This window comes from Puma concolor, chromosome A1 (assembly GCF_028749965.1).
Source record: "Puma concolor isolate L17-30 chromosome A1, mPumCon1.1.hap2, whole genome shotgun sequence".
Lineage (NCBI taxonomy): Eukaryota > Metazoa > Chordata > Mammalia > Carnivora > Felidae > Puma > Puma concolor.
The window spans coordinates 147,574,218-147,594,785 of NC_141667.1; positions in this window are offsets into that span (position 1 = coordinate 147,574,218).

Consider the following 20,568-nt stretch of genomic DNA (forward strand, 5'->3'; position numbering starts at 1 on the left):
AATGGTAGAATCATTTGCATTTTCTTTAATTTCTGCCCTGAACATCATTTTTTTTTCTTAATTTTCTACCAGTGATAGGATTCTGGCCATATTTATTTCTCGTTAGTTTTGGTGTCCTGTAACGCAATATTGCTTGAAACCTTCTTAAGTAGTTATCTTCTACCTCACAGATGAGAGGATTTTAAGAAGCCTTTTGATTTCTCTGGGAGTTGGACAGTTGCGTATGTGATTCCAGATGATCCAAGAAGAAGTTACAGAAAGGCAGTAACAGGGGTTGCCCACAGGGTTTCAGATCACTCTGACCTATAAGCACATCTTGGAGGAAAAGGTCATTTACTTTTTCTTTTTTCAAGAAGAGAGCAGGGTTATAGTTTAATTGTAAATTTCAATGTACGTACCATTGTAGGCAAAAAATTCTTCCTTTTGGCTAAATAATATCTGCTTATGATTTTCAAATTTTATTTCAAGAAAAAATGGTGGGAAAAATCTCCTGGATTTTCTTTTTATAACTACAATGTTGTTGACTCCAGTGTTTACTTTAGGTTCTGTTGGAATCCCTACATCTCTTATTTCAAATCTAATGTGGTTTCAGGGCATCTGGGTGGCTCAGTAGATTAATCATCCGCCTCTTGATTTCAGCTCAAGTCATGATCTCCTGGTCACAGGATTGAGCCCCTCAGTCGGGCTCCACACTGAGCATGAAGACTGCTTGAGATTCTCTCTCTCTCCCTCTGCCCCTCTCCCCTGGTTGCACATGTGCTCTCTCTCTCTCTCTCTTTTAAAAAAACAAAACAAAACCCAAAAACCTAGTAGGGTTTGTAGGGGAAGATCATGGTTTTTTTTTCTTTTCTTTTTTCTTTTCTTTTCTTTTTTTTTCTTTTTCTCCCTCCTTTCTTTCTTTCATTCTTTCATTCTGTCGTTCTCTCATTTCTCTCTTGTTCTCTCTCTTGTTCTCTTTCTCTCATTCTCTCTCTCATTCTTTTCTCTTTTTGTCTTCCTCTTTCTCTCTCTCTCCCTCTCTCTTCCTTCCTTCCTTCCTTCCTTCCTTCCTTCCTTCCTTCCTTCCTTCCTTCCTTCCTTCCTTCCTTCCTTCCTTCCTTCCTGTTTTGCAGGCTTCATGCCCAGCACATAGCCCATTGCAGGGCTTGAACTCAAGACCCTGAGATCAAGACCTGAGCCAAGATCAAGTGTGGGATGTTCAACTAACTGAGCGACCCAGGCACCCCTCTAAATAATTCTTTTATTATTTTTCCATTACTAACGAGTTTCTCTTTTTTCCTGGCTAAAATTTTAAAAACTGATAACCATCAGCCAGTACAGTATCTTATAATGTTCTGCTCTTAAACACGTTTTGTTATTGAGTAAGATATTTGTGAAAGCTGGCTTCTCTTGTTTTCTTTTGACTGACTTTTCAGTTATAATTGCAAGATGTGTTTGGTCTCACAGTGATTCTCAGTAGCACGCACGCTCTTTTAAAAAAGAGCTACTTTTTTTTTGCAAAGAGCAGAACTTGAAAATATGCATTTGGAAATGTTCAAATGTATGTGAACTAGAAAGAATAGAACAATGAATCTCCATTGGCTTCACCTAACCAAGATTTTGCCCCATTTGCATTATTTACCCATCCTTTGTTTTCCTTTGCTGAAGTATTTAAAAGCAAACCTTACACATTATGTTGTTTCCCTCCTACACACATCAGTATCCTTCTCTAAAGAACATGAGCCACAATATGACTGTAGTCTCATTATCATGCCTGTCACAATTTCTTATTACCATGGGATATCTATTTCATAATCAGATTTCTCCCCTTGGCCCCTAAAGATCATTTTATAGTTAGTTTGATTGGCTCAGGACCCAAACAAGATGCACATAGTCACTTGGTTGTTGCTTTTCCTAAATTTCTTTTCATCTGGAGTATTTCTCTTTTTCCTTTTGCTTTTTTTAGGTGACTCTTTGCAAAAAAACAAGTTTACTTCTCATAATGTTGTCTGTTTGCTTCTTTGGGGTGATGTTTAACTTGCTCTTCTGTTCATCTCTTTCCAGCAAATGAGGGATGGGTTTAGGCTTGAGTTCACTGTGGTTCACCCATTTTGGCAAGAACACTTAACAGGCAGGGCCATGGCTTCATGTCGCATCCCATTGTGAGGCACACAGTGTCTGTTTTTCTCACGTCTCAGGATGCTAAGGTTGATCATCAGTCCCTCCATTGTAGTGTTCTCTGTCATCCTCTGCTATACATGCTTTTATCCATTGGAGACTATTGCATGGGACTGCAAAATGGTTATTTCCTAGTACTGCTTTTCCTTCCAAGTCAATTAGCTTGAATTCTTGGGAAAAGAATAGCTTTTCTCTTGTTAAGCACTCCATAGGATTACCCTAACATGTATTTATTCCACAACAGTGGAATAAATATTTAATTCTTTTTTTAAAATGCATATCAATTAATTGCTCCTTTAACCTGAAGGCCAGTTTGCTATTAACAGTTTCCCTGCAGAACCTGCAGCTGGCTGTCAAGCAAAGTAACCGACCCATCTCGCTTTGTCTGCTAGACCCAGCCAGTGAGCACTTGATTAGGACCTTGCCATGGGGTTCCTGAGCCTAACAGATTGAGACCAGCCCTCTATGAAAAGGTTTCTGGGACACCTGGGTGGTTCAGTTGGTTAAGCATTCTACTCTTGATTTGGGCTCAGGTCATGATCTCATGGTTCGTGAGTGTGAGCCCTGCATTGGGGGCTCTGCACTATATGTTCTTGGGATCTTCTATCTCCCTCGCTCTCTGCCCCTTCCCCCACTCATGCTCTCTCTCTTTCTCCAAAATAAAATAAAAACTTAAAAAAAGGGGCTTCTGAAATGATACTCCAGGTCAGATTGCAAAGCTGAAAATGTTTGCAGATTGGTAAACCTCTGATTTAAGGTGTTTTCATAGCATGATGACCATATCACATGAAGTGTTATATCCTTCCTACATCCACAGTTCAAAACCATAGATTTACTTCTCATTTGATTGATGTTCCTTCCCATCAAATCTAATGTCAGAAGGCAGACTGAGTCTTCCTGGCCTCCGAGTTTAACCAGAACTTGTCTGGTTTCAAGAGACAGAAATTCACCTCAAACTACCTATGACACAAGAAAATTTGTTGGAAAGCTGTCGGGGTAGCTCATAGGACTGAAAGCAAGTTACAGAATGTTTAGCTGTTTGAGGGATTTCAAGGACTTCAGTTGGACTGGAATGTCTCCAATACAGTCTTTTCTTCTTACCTGTAATTGACAGCTTTGTTCTCTTTAACACTTCCTTGTGTTGGTGGCCTTAGTAACCAGCCACACAAAGAGTGCTTTTTGTCTGCTTGTTTGTTTTTAACATCAAGACTCTGATTGGCCTGAGATGTGTGTTCACCTCTAGGCCAATTACTGTCTCCCTGGGAAGTGGGTGCCCTGGTTAGCCTATTTTGGGTCAAGCATCCACTTCTGTATATATTAGAGGAGAGAACAGTGAGGGATCTACCTTTCTAGATGAGAAGAGTAAATCCACAGCAACCAAAGGAAAGAGCCTAGATGTCTATCAACTGCTGAATGGATAAAGAAGATGTGGTTTATATATACAATGGAATACTACTTGGCAATGAAATCCTGCCATTTGCAACAATGTGGAGGGAACTGGAGGGTATTATGCTAAGTGAAATAAGTCAGTCAGAGAAGGACAGATATCATATGTTTTCACTCATATGTGGACTTTGAGAAACTTAACAGAAGACCATGGGTGAAGGGGAGGGGAAAAATAGTTATAAACAGACAGGGAGGGAGGCAAACCATAAGAGACTCTTAAACACAGAGAATGAACTGAGGGTTGATGGCGGGGGGAGTGGAGGGGGAAAATGGGTGATGGGCATTGAGGAGAGCACTTGTTGGGATGAACATTGGGTGTTGTATGTAAGCAATGAATCATGGGAATCTACCCCAAAACCAAGAGCGCACTGGATATACTCTATGTTAACCAGCGTGACAAAAAAATTATATTTAAAAAAAGTACATAATAGCAGATGCTTAACAAAATGTTGTAGAAGAACCAGTGGACTCAAGGAAGACTGATTGCCTTGATGTAATTCATTAGATTTGTAGAAAGAATCTATTTTGACACAATATATTCCATAAAGTCATGCTGACTTTTACTTGCTCTCTGGGCTCTTGGATCCTCCAAACATAATACTTAAAATAGCTGTGTTTTTATTTGTCTTTGAAAAGCACTCTGCTCCAGCCCTCACAAATTCTCAAAGGCAATGTTAAATTGTCAAGTTTAAACCTCTATAATGACTTAATTAATTTGTCCAGTATTAAAAACAGTGGGCTCTTAGAACCTATAAATCTCGACGTATCTCAATGTGTATTCAAGTGCTAGATCCTTTCCTGTAGGTCATGGTACCTGGATGCTTTCCTGTGCTTCAATGTGAGAGACTGTACACATGAAGACTAAGCCAAAGAAAACTTTTTTCTTTTCGGCTTTGTTCATCAAGTGATTGTTTTTTTTTTATTCCAACAAATAGAAAGATATTTTTTTTTTCTGTTCTAAAACAGACCACAGAGTTGTCATCATCAGTGCTTTCTGACCTTGTATGTCACTTACCCTAGACTGATAATTATAACTCTCTGCTGCCTGATGCTGTAGACCTTACCTCAGTTTGATCTGATGAGATATTGTGACCCTAAATTCATTCCTTACACGTGGATTCATTCAGATAACTTAAAATCATGGGAAGAAACAGTGCTTTTCATCAGTAGCAGAAATGTATAATGTTTTTTTCCCATTTCCTAAGCTAATGAAACCTTGATGCAACTGAATGCAATATTTTTTTATTAATAAATATAAAAATATTTCATCTAATATTTGGGACCCCTTTGCCTTGAATAATTATTCTTCACTTTTTCGAGTTCTTCCATTTTCCTTGGATTTCCTTACCATTGAGGTAAAAAAAAAAGATTTTGGAGTCATTTTAAAAATTTCAGGGAATAGTTGAATGTCTTCAACAGTTGATTTCCTTAGCTCTTTTTGGTGTGCAATGTCAAAGGGAATTTCACATTTACAAGGTACTGAAGCATGGAATCTATTGTCCTCTCTCTCTCGTCATGGTAAGTGTTCATCAAGTTGATAATGAAATCTGTAGCAACATCATGTTGTTTTGATGGCTTTAGATGCAGGAGAATTTGGAAGCCAATATGCAGTTCATTTAACTTGTGCCCACGCCATCTGCTTATCTGCAGCACTCAGCCAGCCCGCCTGCTTCTTTTCTCCTAGAGTCTACAGAGATGATTAACCTGGATGAAGATTCCTGGCAGCCTCAATTGACTTCCTGAATCTTCCACACCATCCAGAATTCCCTGGTGGAGGCTGGCAGGAAATTTGGAAAAGCGGAGAGTCTTTTTTGGCCTGGGAGAGGGTAGACATAAATGTCAGCTGGTGAACCATCACTGGGGAGAATGACTTCAGGACTCAAGGCTTGTTCAAAATAAATTTCAAGTCACCAGCTAACTCTAATGTAATATCACCAAGAAGGGAAATGTTCTGGGCTTCATCATCTCCTATGTTTATTCTGTAGCAACAGGAATAGTGTAGTCCAACTAAGTGTAATGTGCCAACAAATTGTTTTCAAAGTCACTAGGAGGGTAAGACAGGTAATTATTTTCTTCCTTCCTGACTTACATCAGAGACAGGTTGGCACTAGAGGTCTGATTCCACTGGATGATAGAGGCTATGCTTTTTAATATGTCTTGGGATATCATTGAATTAAGATCCATTACATGGGGTTAGCCAGGGCAATGATGGTAATTTGGCCTGAGTGACTGTGAATCTTCTCTGAGTGAACCACAGAGTGTCTGGCCTTCAATTTGTACCACGAATATGAGTCAGGGGCCTGCCCTGCCATTATCCCCCATGTATGTGGTTTCAGTCATCCTGTCCATTGACCTTGGACTGCCAGGAAGTGCCCATTTGTGCAAGTCTGAAGCAAGGAAGAGTGTGAAAACTGATTATGGAATACAGGCCTGTAAGTCAGAAGTGAAAAGCCCCTTATTTCCAACCGCCCTTTGGCAACAGAACCTTCTCTTACCCTGTTGTCAGGCTGGTGCTGAGCATTCTACCACAGTGCACACCGACCCATCACTGGGGCATCAATCAGAATAATTCATGGTGGTCATATGTTGCCTTGTGTATAGTCCAACAGCATCTTTTTACACTGGGCATCCACCTGTCTCTTTTATCAGCAAGTGTAGAGAAAATATTTTTGTGAAGAAAGTTCCCAGTATAAACAACAAAGAAAGAAGGAAAAAAGGAAAATAAAAAAGGCAGGTCTGAGATTGCTGTGTATCAAGACACGGGTGTGGTTTGATGATAAAAGCCCAAACACTTTGGATGAAGGCATCCCATCGGACATGATGAGTTCTCTCCTTCGGACTCAATTGTGGAGAGTTAACTGACATTCCTTGGCGCTGCTGCCCTGGGCTTACTTCTCTCAAAATTGTGGAGTCAGTCATGCATGTTTTCTGTGCCCTCCAGCTTCCCTTTCTGAGCACAGTGTCTGTCTTTCTGACCCTCTCATCACACCACCCCTCAGAACATTAGTCTCTGGGGCTGCTTCTTTCACTGCCTGACCAACCCCCCTTAGTCCTCTACCTCATTCTAAAAGCACTACTGCAATTATAAGACTACATAATATTTGCTGAAATGTTAAAGATAAAGGGGCATTGATTTATTTACTTTTTTTTCCCCCAGAGGATTCTAGGATGTCAGTGGTATTGACACCAAGGAAGGGCACATAGATGTTAGGATATCACAGTCCAAGATATTTAACCCCAAATTTTGGTGTCAGTTGAAGTAATTAACTACAGTCTGTAGCTCCTTAAATGGTGGTCCACTGAGCAGTGGTTGACATCACCTTGGAGGTTACTAGAAATGAAGACTTGTAGGCCCTACCTCACATCCACTGAATGAGAATGTGCCTTTTAACAAGGGCCCCAAGTAATGATTCTTCACATTCAAGTTTGAGAAAAATAGACCTATTCTGTATGAAGTTTCAGTAAAAATAAATACAGTCTGATGTCAGGCTTCTAGTCAAAAGAGAGGCAAATGGTCCTTAGGAGAAGCCTCTGAGGGAGCAGTGGCACTTAGTGCACATGAGAATCATCTGGAAGGCTTATTAAAACAGAAATAGCTGGGCCCCAACCTCAGAATTAAAAAAAAAATTTTTTTTAATGTTTATTTATTTCAGAGAGAGAGAGAGAGAGAGACAGAGTATGAGCAGGACAGGGGCAGAGAGAGAGAGAGACAGACAGACAGACAGACAGACACACACACACAGAATCTGAAGCAGGCTCCAGGCTGTGAGCTATCAGCACAGAGCCCAATGTGGGGTTTGAACCCATGGACTGTGAGATCACGACCTGAGCTGAAGTCAGACATTTAACTGACTGAGCCACCCAGGTGCCCCCAACCTCAGAATTTCTAATTTAGGTCTGGGGGAGCCTGAGAATATGCATTTCTAACAAGTTTCCAGGTGATGTTGATCCTATGGTTCTGGGGACACACTTTGAGAAGTATGGACATATAATGGTGTGATTAATGGGAACAATCCATGTTGGTTGAGGCCCCAGACAGAAACTCTGTGGCAGGAACTCTGTTAGGTGCTTGTATACACAGAAAGAACACTCTACCTGGAAGCCTTAGATCATGGTTTAAGGGCAATCTTTACCACATTCTGTGCTGTGTCATTTTTCCGTGATATCTTGAGACTTAACTCAAAAAAAGGTGATCCTAATTAGAGGATCTCAGACTTAGGAGATGAAAAGGGATATGTGTGATGATTAGTTAGTTGGGACTTTTTTTGGGGGGGGGGCAATCAAAGCCAACATTGTGCCTGCAGGTAGACCCAGGCACACTTCTCCTATCAACTGAATATCTCTGATATTCTTAATTTACTAGGTATTGGTATAGAGAGATCCCCATATTTTTGGAACCCAAACATGTAGTTTTGGTCTTTTGGATTTCTACCAAATGGGACAAATGCATTTCTCAGTCAACATGCAACTCTAATTAACAAATTATGGCACTGTTTGTATAGATTAGCTGTTAACGTCTAGGAATAAGTACACTCAGGCATTTAGTGTTTCTGTAGTTACGTTTGGCAGTGTTAAAAGCTGAATCTGTGTTCTAATGAAATTTTATGTCTGTTGTGTAAATGATGGATCAGGTATCAGGCATGAGTGTAGAATCTGATCATTGGTGTCAAAGCTCATACATATTTAAGGTCCTTCACCATGTCAACCTGAAATGCTACCAGTTCTCTTGTTAAGGAGATACCCCTTCAAGGAAAGGAGACCTGAGGGGTCAGGTTAAGCCTTCTAGAGACACAGGTGAGGGTACAAGGGGGTAGGGGTATGTCAGAACATGCTGAGAAGTGAAGGGAGATAGCTAGGGGTTGGTCGGTGATGAAAATTAAGAGTCACTGTGGATGATGTCCCAAGTACAGGAATGACTATAAGAAAAAAACCTGAATGTAGAGTCTATGGTTGTTGAAGTTTATCAGGACCTTCTGTTGCTTGTTTCTGAGAACTGTGCACCCCCCTGCCAGCACCTGGTATATATGCCTAGAATTCTCTTCCTTTTCTCTTTCCTCTTGGTGTCGTTTCCTATGTGAAAGGATTTCCCTGAAGGTTTTTTTTTTTAATCAAAGTATTCTAGAAGATGGGAAAATCCTTCAGGTTTCTGGGATTTCTTTTTATATTTTAAAACCTAAATTAAAAAACAGCAAGGCCCTGGTCTAACCCCTAGGTGAGATGTGAGGGCTGGCACTTGCCACCACCTTGTGAAGCATGTAGGAGAGTAGGAGCCTGTAATAAAATAGAATAAGTAGCTGGGATGATTCCACACAGCCCTGGGGAGTTAACGGCATTGCTTTCTTTCTTGGCCTTCTTGCCAACACCCTGCTGCTTTACTTCTCAACTAAAAATAACGATCTTCTGTCCTACTTTTTTGTTATTAACATTTCTTAATTTGTAAGGACTTTTCTCATTTCACGGTGTCTCCTAAAAGCTCTGTTTCCCTGGGTTTTAGCTCCTGTGTATCTAAGTGAATTATAGTGAAAGCTGCCTTGTCTAATACCTAGCAATCCTACCAAAATCAACATTTTGAATGTTCATCTTTAATAATGCCAGTTATGTTGGAGAAAAGGATCTAGACCACGGTGGAGTTGGTGCTGTGAAGAAACAGGATGTTTTATTCTGTCACAAAAATTCTATAGGTAATGTTAGTGTCATTGTTGGTTTTTTGTTTTTGTTTTTGTTTTTCAGTTTAATGTTGAGGAATGAAAAGGTGACAGTCTGGCACAATGTAAGATGACTTTTAGTTATCTGTATTTTTACTAATTGGACAAGCGTGCAAATACATAAAGATCTTGCAAAAGTAATGCATGTCCATTTTTGAAAACTCGGAACATGTGGAGTATGTGAAATAGGAAAGCAATTAATCACGACCCCACAGCACAGAGGACACCATTGATTTGTTCAATGGGAAGCATTTAAAATATATTAGAAACTGTTGTGACCCTGTTTGGGTATTTCTCCATGCATGTATTTAGTTACTTAGTACAGGGAGGTTTAACAATATGGCAGCTATCTTGCCCCTGCTGACTTTGAGTAGCATTGGATAGGGCCAGTGCTTTATTCAAAGGAAAGGCAAGGAGGTAGCAGGTCTTAGAGCAGAGGTCTATATGTTCTTCTCTACAAACAAAGAAACTGTGCTCACTAGAGATGAGATTTGAGTTGGTAAAACCAATGACTTTTCCTGATCCCAATATTTAGTGTTGCCATAGGTAACATGCATCAGTGTCATCTGTTCCCTTGACCCCTGGGACACTACCCTGGACCTTGTTTTCTTTTTTTAATTTTTTTAAGTGTATTTATTTTGAGAGAGAGAGAGATTGGCAGAGGAAGAGAGAGAGAAAATCCCAAGCAGGCTCCACGCTCTCAGTGCAGAGCCCAATGTGGGACTTGAACTCACAAACTGTGAGATTGTGACCTGAGCTAAAGAATTGGATGCTTAACCAAATGAGCCACTCCGGTGCCCCTGGACTTTGTTCTTTCTCTCCATTCCCTCTGACTCCTCTTCCTCCACTTTGTGCTTATCAAGGCTCCTTCCTAGGCTCAGTTTTTAGCTCTCTCCTTCCTGCATGCTTCACCTAAATGACAACCATCCATTCTTCTGGCTTCAACCATCACCTCTGTGGGTTGAATTCTAAATGTATGTAGCCAGCCAAGACCCACTTATGTATCTTTGCCTCATGTGAGGTCCCAGATCAGGTGCTGTGTGTGGTATGGCGAGGAGAAAGGCAGAGTCGCTTCTTGCCATGGAGGTTATGTTCTGGAAGGAATAGACAGGCCATAGCCAAGTGAACAAATAATCCTCTAATTTAAGAAGGTGGAAAATGTTTGTGAAGATTAATAAAGCACAGTGATCTGAGGAAGAATGATAGGGGTAGCAAATACTGTTTTGATAAGGTGGTCATGAAAATCTTGCTCAAAAGGTGACATTAGAGCTGAGTCTTGTTGAGAAGTGGCTGGCCATGTGAATATCTTGGAAACACTCATTTTGACAAATAGAAAATAGGCAAGTGCATTGGTCCTGAGAGATGAAGGCCATTGGATGTTCCTTTCAGCCAAGAGGAGATGCATTGCAGAGTCCAGAGCAAAAATAGTTAATTGCAATTACAGTAATTCCTAGGACAGAGAAGTATGGAATCTGATGAGAACATCCGACAGGGGAATCTCATATTAATAACAAGCTATAAAGCTTTTACGATATCAGTATGTACTATTTTATAGCATTATTTTTAAGGTTTATAACTGTATTCTATTTTATGATTATGCCATATTATGTTTAACCAATAGTCTTTTTATAAATTGAATTCCACACAATCATTCTTGTTAATTACAAGAATTCCCAGTGTCTCAAAAGAAAATTATAACCAGCAGGCAAGCTTGTATAAGAATGCAGCAAAAAGACGCTGGCAGTGAGCTAATGTGGGTGGGAACTCACCAGCCTGGGGAACTCTGCTCCTCCTCTTGGGGTTCTCTGATTATGCCAGGGGTGCTATTCTTGTGCCAACCATACTGTAAGTTCATTTTTTTAAATAATTTTTTTATTTTGGAATAATTTTTGAATTATAGAAAAGTTACAAAAATAGTCCAGAGTTCCCGTTTACCCACACCCACCTTCCCCTATTGTTGACATCTTACATAACCAGGGTATATTTGGCAAAACTCAGACACGATCATTGGTACTTTCCTATTGACCGAAGTCCAGACTTCATTAGGATTTCAGTAGCATTTCCACTAACACCTTTTTCTATTTGAGGGTCCAGTCCCGGAGGCCACAATGTGTTGGGTCATCTTCATAGTAGTATCTCCCTTGGTTTTTCATGAGCTTGAGAATTTGGGGAAGTACAGATCAGATGTCTTGTAGAATGTGTCTTAACTTCGGCTTATCTGAGTTTTTGTTTCTTATGGATAGACTGGGATGATGGGTTTGGGGAAGAATGCCATCAAAGTACAGTGCCCTTCCTGTCGTTCTATATTGAGAAATCACAGTATCTACATGCTTTGTCATCAGCAGTGTTAATCTTGATAGTCCAGCCAAGGTAGAGCTTGTCAGATTTTCCACTGCAAAGTGACTCTTCCTCCCTCTTTCCATTCTCTTTTGTCACAAGCTAGTCACTAAGTCCAAAACACATTCAGTCAGGGTGTGGGGGGTAATGGTGGGATGGAGTAGATAGATCAGTAACAGTAAGGTCCATCTCCTTGAGGGGGCTGTCTGCATACATTTCTTGAATTTCTTCTGTAAGGTAGATTTCTCTCTTGTCCACTGTAATGATTCAATCATGTATTTATCAGTGGGGACTCGGGCTTATTTATTTTATACTTTGGCTTATAAACTGTCAATATATCATTTATTTTTAGTCAAAATGTTCCTGTTTTGGCCATGGGGAGATCTTTGGGGTTGGCTCTGGTCCCTTTCATATTTCATCATCCTTGTGTTTTTTTGAGTACTTTCTTACTTTGTGCTCCGTGTTCCACTTGTATTTTCTCTGCCCTCGACCCAGAATCAGCCATTTTCCCAAGGTTCTCTATTTCCTCTTAGAAGAAAATCATATTTAGAAACCAAGATCTGGGCAACCAACCATCTTGTGACAATTTCTAAGCTCAGTTATAACATTGTTGCTTGAAATATCTCTTGAGTTAACTCTTGGCACATATCCATCATGATTCCTTGTGATCAATGCCCTAGAGATGGAATTGCTGGATTAAAGGGAGTAACGTCACGTTACAAGTTTTCAACATATTGCCAGGTTATCTTCTAGAAGGAAAATTTTCATTTATATTAATGAGTGGTATAAACACTTTTGGTCTTGGGTTTTGAACACCCAGTGAACTTCTCTTCGCTACCAAATGTATACCTTAACTCATGTTCACTGCCGACACTAGTCTGGGCTACACTTGGTGGATTACTGCAGCAGACTTTTAATTAGTCTTCCCTTCTTGTATTCTCCTTATCTACATTCTTTAGAGAAAAATTGGAGCCGTGTTTTTACAATATAAATAAATGAGACAACATTGTGATTCTGCTTTGAAATCTTTTAAGAGTTCTCGATGCAGAGATAATATAAAATGTTTAATACGGATATAAGGCCGGGGTGCCTGGATGGCTCAGTCGGTTGAGCGACCGACTTAAACTCAGGTCACGATCTCACGGTTTGTGAGTTTGAGCCCCATGTTGGGCTCTGTGCTGGCAGCTCAGAGCCTAGATGGAACCTGCTTCTGATTCTGTGTCTCCCTCTCTCTCTGCCCCTCCCCCACTCATGCTCTGTCTTTCTCTGTCTCAGAAATAAACATTAAACAAAATATATGGATATAAGGCCACGGGTCTGTCTGGGTCCTGTTTACCTCTCTGGTATCCTCTTAGGCCCTTGTCCCTCTTACAAGACTACATCAAGGAAGCATTGGCTTTCCTCATGTTTCTCCACTGTGCCAACCTATTTCCTGCTTCATGGCTTTTTATGAATTCTCCCCCTTGCCTACAATCTCTCTCCAGCACTCACGTAGTAAATTTCTAGTAATAATTCTGGTGTCAATATAAGTGTTAATTCCTTAATTCTATCTGAAAAAAGCAATTTTCACAGATTATAATTGTTTAGTTATTTAGTATCTAACCCTCCAATCTATTTTAAATCCATAAAAGCAAAGATGGTATCCAGTTTGATCAACACCTAGAAGAGCTCCTGGCACATAGTAGGAAGTCAGTGGTTATTTGTGGAATGAATGTATATAGCTTGAGTCTTGAATTCATTCGGTTAAACGTATTCCAGGAAAAAAAAAATCTGCATTAAATGAGGTGTTATAAAACCTCACTTTAAAAAAAAATTTTTTTAATGTTTATTTATGAGAGAGAAGGAGAGAGAGACAGAGAGACAGAGACAGAGCATGAGCAGGGGAGGGGTAGAGAGAGAGGGAGCCACAGAATCTGAAGCAGGCTCCGGGCTCCAAGCTGTCAGCACAGAGCCCGATGTGGGGCTTGAACTCGTGAACCTCGAGATTGTGACTGGAGCTGAAGTCGGATGCCTAACTGATCAAGCCACCCAGGCACCCCTCAAATATCACTTTCTTATACTTGAAAGATCATTAATTGATGCATTTGAGAAGTGAAATAGACCTATTTTTTATTTAGAATATGATCTAGAGGCAAAAAGTTTATTTTAGCAGGTAACGGCCAAAACAGGAACATTGATGACACCACTGGTTCACATTGCCAGTTTTACCTTCAGAAAGATACCAGTTTACATTTGGCATTCTTTGAGAGCACACATCTTTTTTCTATGATTTCTCTGTGGCGAATTATATTTCCTAAGGATGGCCATAATAGAACCTCCCTTCTCACCTGGGCTTTATACAATGACATTTTGACACTCCTCCCAGAGTGACGGCCTCTCTTCCTTCCCTGTGAATCTGGGCAGGTTTGTGACTTCACTTGATTTGATAGGTGACTCCCAAGGCTGGGTCATAAAAGGTGGTCAGTGTCTACCTGCTTCCATTGGGACCTCTGTGTTTGGAGGCCTCCACGCCAAGCATCATGGGTATGACACGTGTGGTATTCGGGCCCACAGCCCCAGATCGTTTTTTTCACAGCCATGTGAGAGAAGACCACTCCAAGAGATTCCTGGCTCCAGCTTCCAGTCACCTCTAGCTTTTGACTCTTGTCAGCCGGGGCCCCACATACCAAGCTGCTCTGCTGTGCCCTTTCTGAATTTCCTGGCCCACAGAATCTGGGAACAGAATTAAGTGGTGGTTTTAAGTGGCCAAAGTTTGGAGGAATTGGTTATGCAGCAGTAGGAACAGAAAGAAATTTCAATATTGTGATTTTCCATTTTTCTTAGTCTGAAAATAGAAGCCTATCATTTACATTTTTATCCCTTTGGTTACTAGTAAGATTGAATGTGTCTTTATACAAGTATTAACCAGCTATATCTTTTCGCCTCATAATTACCTTTCCCATTTTTCATGGATACTTCTCTTTTTGGATTTGAAAGAGTTCATTATTTATCAAGGATAAACTTCTTTTCTGTTACGTGCTCTGAATATTTTGCTATTATCTTGTGTTAGGTTGTTTTCACTTGTGTTCATTCTTTAAAGTCAGGCTTGAATATTTTCTAGTTGTTCTTTCTTGTGAACTCATGGCCTTTCAGTCACTGTCTCTCTCATCCCAAATCAGTTATTTTTAATCTTCGCTTGTGTGTTAAGAGCACCGCTTTTCCTCAGCTAAGAAGATGATCTCCCTACCACTTCTTATTTTTCTTACAACTTTAGTTAAGTGTATTTTCAAAGTTATATTTTAGTAAAGCTTATATTTATTTATAATAGTGAGACCCTCTTTGAGAAGAGTGATTTAATATAATCTTACAGTAAAAAAAAGCCTCAGTTGTAAATCGACGGAAGCCAGATATTAGTTAAGAGTGTTGTGGGAATGCAGAAACTTATAAATGGAGTTGGTAAAGGGCACCTTGGTGGCTCAGTTGGTTAAGCACCCGACTTCGGCTCAGGTCATGATCTCACAGCTTGTGAGCTCGAGCCCCGCATTGAGCTCTGTGCTGACAGCTTGGAGCCTGGAGCCTGCTTCAGATTCCGTGTCTCCCTCTTTCTCTGCTCCTCCCCCACTTGCACTGTCTCTCTGTCAAAAATAAACAAACATTTAAAAATTTTTTTTAAATAAATGGAGTTGGTAATATGCTTCTAAATTTAAAAAATGATCTATGAGGAAATTATTGGTAAGAAAGCAAAAATCCAGAGGAGGTGTGACTGATCTCTTCTTATAAATGATGAAATGGTGGGGGAAATCTAGGTGCAAGGTGGGCAGAGCAAGCATAGCAGAAATTTGGAGGATGATAAAATCCAAATATAAAAGTCTGTTCCATTAGTAACGTTTTTGGAGTCACTGGATAATTGGTGAAAGCCATAGGCAGATATGAAAGGTAACTCCTTTTGATACCAAAGTATCTGTATCCCTGAATTGTAGAGTTAAAGCCATGGGTGAACTCTGGAGATGTATCCAACATAGGATATTTAACTGCAGGAAGAATGATCAGAGTTGGTAGAAAGACACATACAGTTCAATTCTGGCTCTGAAATTTGGGCATATATTCTACCATGAGTATTGGTAGTTGGAGATTAACAGCAAGACATATTAAATACCTGTGCGTTTATATTTCTTTTTTTTAAATGTTTATTCATTTTGAGAGAGAGAGAGAGAGAGAGCAAGTGAGTAGGGGAGTGGCAGGAAAATCCCAAGCAGGCTCTGTGCTGTCAGTGCAGAATCTGACGTGGGACTCTATCCCATGAACCAAACTGTGAGATCATGACCTAAGCCAAAACCAAGAGTTGGATGCTTAACTGACTGAACTACCCAGGGATCCTGAGTTTATGTTTCTTTAAAATCATGTTCAAATGAATCTTTGCAAGAGTGGTATTTTCTGGGTCTTGGCTGATTGCTTTCAGTTATAGAGAAAAACCAATGTAATCGAGACAAAAGACAGCATTTATTTTGCCTTCAGATAATGTTACAGGAAATCTAGGTCTTTAGACCTTCAGGTTTTAACAGCTAAGGATCCCTGCTATTTCCCTACGTCAGTTTATCCTAACTGCAAACTGGATTCTTGGAGGAACTAGCTATGTCAATGAACACACTAAGAATCAGCAAGTATCACACTCTTGAGACAAGCATTAGCAGTAGCATCAACTGCTACTCAGGAGAAATCCATCCAGAGTGAAAGGGTGATCCATTAGCACATCGAATTCATTTGCAAAATTAGAAAGAAATATAACTGACAGTAAGCATGTATGTAATTTTAAAATCCATTTCTACATGATTCAACATTTGTTGATTTAAGGGTGTTTTTGAAGACACTCAAATAGCGTAATTTCTGTTTCATTTAAGGACTTTAACCATGTAGTATTCTTAGGAACAATGGACAAAGAATTCTCTGTGCTTCCCATTATATTAAAGGAGCTTCATCTATCAGCCATGATTCCTTTTAAATACAAATGTTTTCCCAACAGTGGCTACTTCCCAGCAGGTGTGAAGTGGTATCTTGTGTGTGTTGCTTTGCATTTCCCTGATGGCTAATGATGTGGAACATCTTTTTATGTGGCTTTTGACCAGTTGTATATCTTTTTTGGAGATGTACCTATTCAGATCACTTACCTATGTAAAATTTTTAGTTTTTATGTCTTTTTATTATTGTGTTGTGAGCATTCTTTATCCGAGATAAAAGTCCCTAATCAGATAGGTGATGTGCAAGCATTTCTCTTATTTTGTGGGTTAGCTTTCTACTTTCTTGATGGTATCCCTGGAAGCACCAAATTTTTAAGTAGTGATAATGTCCAGTTTGTCTTTTTTTCCTTTTTAAAATATTTTTTTCTTCTTGTTGCTTATATTTGGTTTCCTATCTAAGGAGGCTTCGACCATGCTCAGATCGTGAAGATGTGGTTCCATATTTTCCTTATAACTGTTAGCAAAGTTGTTGGGGAATAGCTAACCCTCACCCATCTCAAACTTTTGGGAGACTACCACTATCTTCCAAAAATAAAAGTTATGCTTGATCAAATTGCCTAACGTGAGTTTGGAACACCTCTTTGAGCCATAGAATGGAAACTTAATGAATAGTTTAAATCAAAACTCAAGGTCCAGATGTGACCGGTAACATGGTTTTGGGAAGAAATGGAAACTTATAATTTGCTGCTCACTCAGGTTGCCATCAAGTTACTAAGTAATACCTGTCATACTTGCGTGGACCATCTTGTTATATTCCCCACACAAACTCCCACGGTCCCTTTCTATATATTTAGGTGAACAAAAACTGATAAAAAAAAAAAAAAAAAAAAAAGGAAAATGTCAATGGCTACCTAGGGCTTAGGTTGAAAAGGTCCTAAGTAGCCAGCACTCTTGTTAATCAAAATTATCATGGCTTTAACAATTCACAACAGGGATTTTCAAATGAGTCCAATGAGTCAAAGCCTTTTTTTTTTTTTTTTCTATGTGAGCATAAGGGACTTTTGAGATGAGGTCACTTCCCTGCATAACTGATTAAAATCCAGGCCTTACTGTGGTGGCAGTCTAATTTCCTTGATCTTAACCCTTCCCCAGGTATCCTACATGGGAGAGTTGCTATGAATATCTGCAATTATCAGATATGTTAAGCCTCTGAGCACCACAGAGGGAACACAGGTGAGGCCACACTGATAGTCTCAGTGAGTATGAACACTAGAGCAATCTCTTCCCATGACCTAGCTGCCATATATGAAGCCCATGGGTTTCCTATCAAGTTAGACTGAGCTCAAAGTCACCCACTCACTTATACATTAGAGACCAGTTAGTTGGACCCTCCGACTCTACAGATGAGGAGATTAAGAATCTGAGGAAGTGAGGAAGTACAAAAAAGACAAATACTTTTAGTTGACTCTTGAGCAGCATGAGTTTGGACTGAGTGGATCCACTTATGTGGATTTTTTCCAGTAAACTTTGTATGGTACTGTAAGTGTATTTTATCTTATGATTTTGTCAACATTTTCTTTTCTCTAGCTTTATTACAAAAATACCGTATGTGAGGGGCGCCGGGGTGGCTCAGTTAAGCGTCCGACTTTGGCTCAGGTCATGATCTCGTGGTTTGTGAGTTTGAGCCCTGCATCGGGCTCTGTGCTGACAGCTCAGAGCCTGAAGCCCACTTCGAATTCTGTGTCTTCCTCTCTCTGCCCCTCCCCTGCTCATACTCTGTTTCTCTTTGTCTCTCAAAAATAAATGTTAAAAAAAATAAAAAGAATACTGTATGTGATGCATATAGGCATACAAAATATGTGTTAATCAACTCTTCAGGTTATCACTAAGGCTTCTGGTCAGCTGTAGGCTATTAGTAATTCAGTTTTGGGGGAGTCAAAAGTTATGTGTCGATTTTCCCACAGTACAGAGGACATTCCTCTTAATCCTGTATTGTTCAATGAGTAACTGCGTGTACATGTATATTATGTATACAACATAACCGACTTATTTGAACTCCATCTTATTTACACAGTTTATACATTTCAAATCCCATGAAATCTCCCTCTCAAAAAGGATGTGAGACAATAGAAGAAAATTATGTAGCAATATTCAGTCATCAAATAGTCCAATATTTTGAGATACATACAGTATTTTATAGATATGTAACATATATCCAATGCCAATATAATTTATGGTTAATGATGCCCTACCAATTTACTTTTCTTTATGCTTCTGGAAAGTGATGAACTTAGTGGGGTGCCTGGGAGGCTCATACAGTTAAGCATCTGATTTTGATTTCAGCTCACATCATGATCTTCTTGGTTCATGGACTGAAGCCCCATGTCGGGCTCTGTGCTGACAGTGTGGAGCCTGGTTGGCTCCATTTTCTTTCTCTGACCCTCCCCCACTCATGCTCTCATGCTCTCAATGAATGAATGAATGAATGAATGAATGAACGAATGAATGAAGCAGCTTGGAAAAACTTTTTAGAGATTTAGGATCTTCACAAACGTGGATGTCTAAATCTCTCCCCAGATTTGGGAAGTTCTCAGCCATCAATTCTTTAATTAACTGTTCTGTACTGCCCCCCCCCTTTTTTTTCTTCTTCTTAGACTCCAGTAATATGTGTAAATTGTTTCTCTTAATGGTACCTCGTACTTCACGTAGTCTTGACTCTTTTTCATTTGTTATTATCTGACTGGACAATTTCTTTTTTTAAAAAATATAATTTATTGTCAAATTGACTAACATACAGCGTGTACAGTTTGCTCTTGGTTTTGGGAGTAGATTCCTATGATTCATCACTTACATTGAACACCCAGTGCTCATCCCAACAGGTGCCCTCCTCAATGCCCATCACCCACCCACCTCTCCCTCCCACCCCCCATCAGCCCTCAGTTTATTCTCAGTTCTTAAGAGTCTCTTATGGTTTTCTCCCTCCCTCTCTAACTTTTTTTTTCCCTTCCCCTCCCCCATGGTCTTCTGTTAAGTTTCTCAGGATCTACATATGAGTGAAAACGTATGGTATCTGTCCTTCTCTGACTGATTTATTTCACTTAGCATAATACCTTCCAATTCTATTCATGTAATTTCAACTCACCTGTCTTCTACTTCACAGATTCTTTATTCTGCTTGATGCAGTCTGCTGAGAGATTCTCTACTGCATTTTTCATTTCATTCATTGTATCTTTCAGCCCAGAATTTATTTGGTTCTTTCTTTATGATTTCTGTTTCTCTGTTTAACTTGTTTTGTGTGTGCATTGTTTTACAAATTTTGTTAAATTATCTTTGTGTTTTCTTGTAGATCACTTACCTTCCTTAAAACAACTCTTCTGAATTCTCCATCAGGCAAATCACAGACCTTTGAGGTAAGAGACTAGGAAATTATATTCGTTTTGCTGGTGTCATATTTCCTTGATTTTTCCTGTTCCTCAAAGCCTTGCTTCGCTGTCTTACATTTAAAAAGCTGTCACCTCCTCCAGTCTTTACTGATGGGCTTTGAGAGAGAAATACCCTCCATCTACTGTGTTAGGGATTCTGAGGTTTTCTCAGACCTTTCTTTGTATATTCCTGCTCTACACTTCTTATTCCCCCTTGGCAGGGAATTCTTAAGATTGTATGCCTTCTCTTGATCCAGTAAAGTCAGGCCAGTTGCTGACAGCCTCCTGTTTGCTTTCCCTGTGGTGGTAATGAATGCACCCTGTGTGCTTTCTCCCAAACTGACAGAATCAGGCCACCTTTCTTTCCTCACATGCTCACCAGTCGCCTGCAAAGACTTACTCTCGTTGCCATTGGGGTGTGCTTAGGGAGCTGGCCACAAGATCAGGGTGTGTGTCGGTCAGTTGTGCAGAATGTTGGGTGCCTGCAATGCAGGTGGTGGGATCTGTAGGAGAGGCATTCCCAGTGGTTTGTGGATGGGCCTCCTGATGGAGTTCATGAAAAGGTTA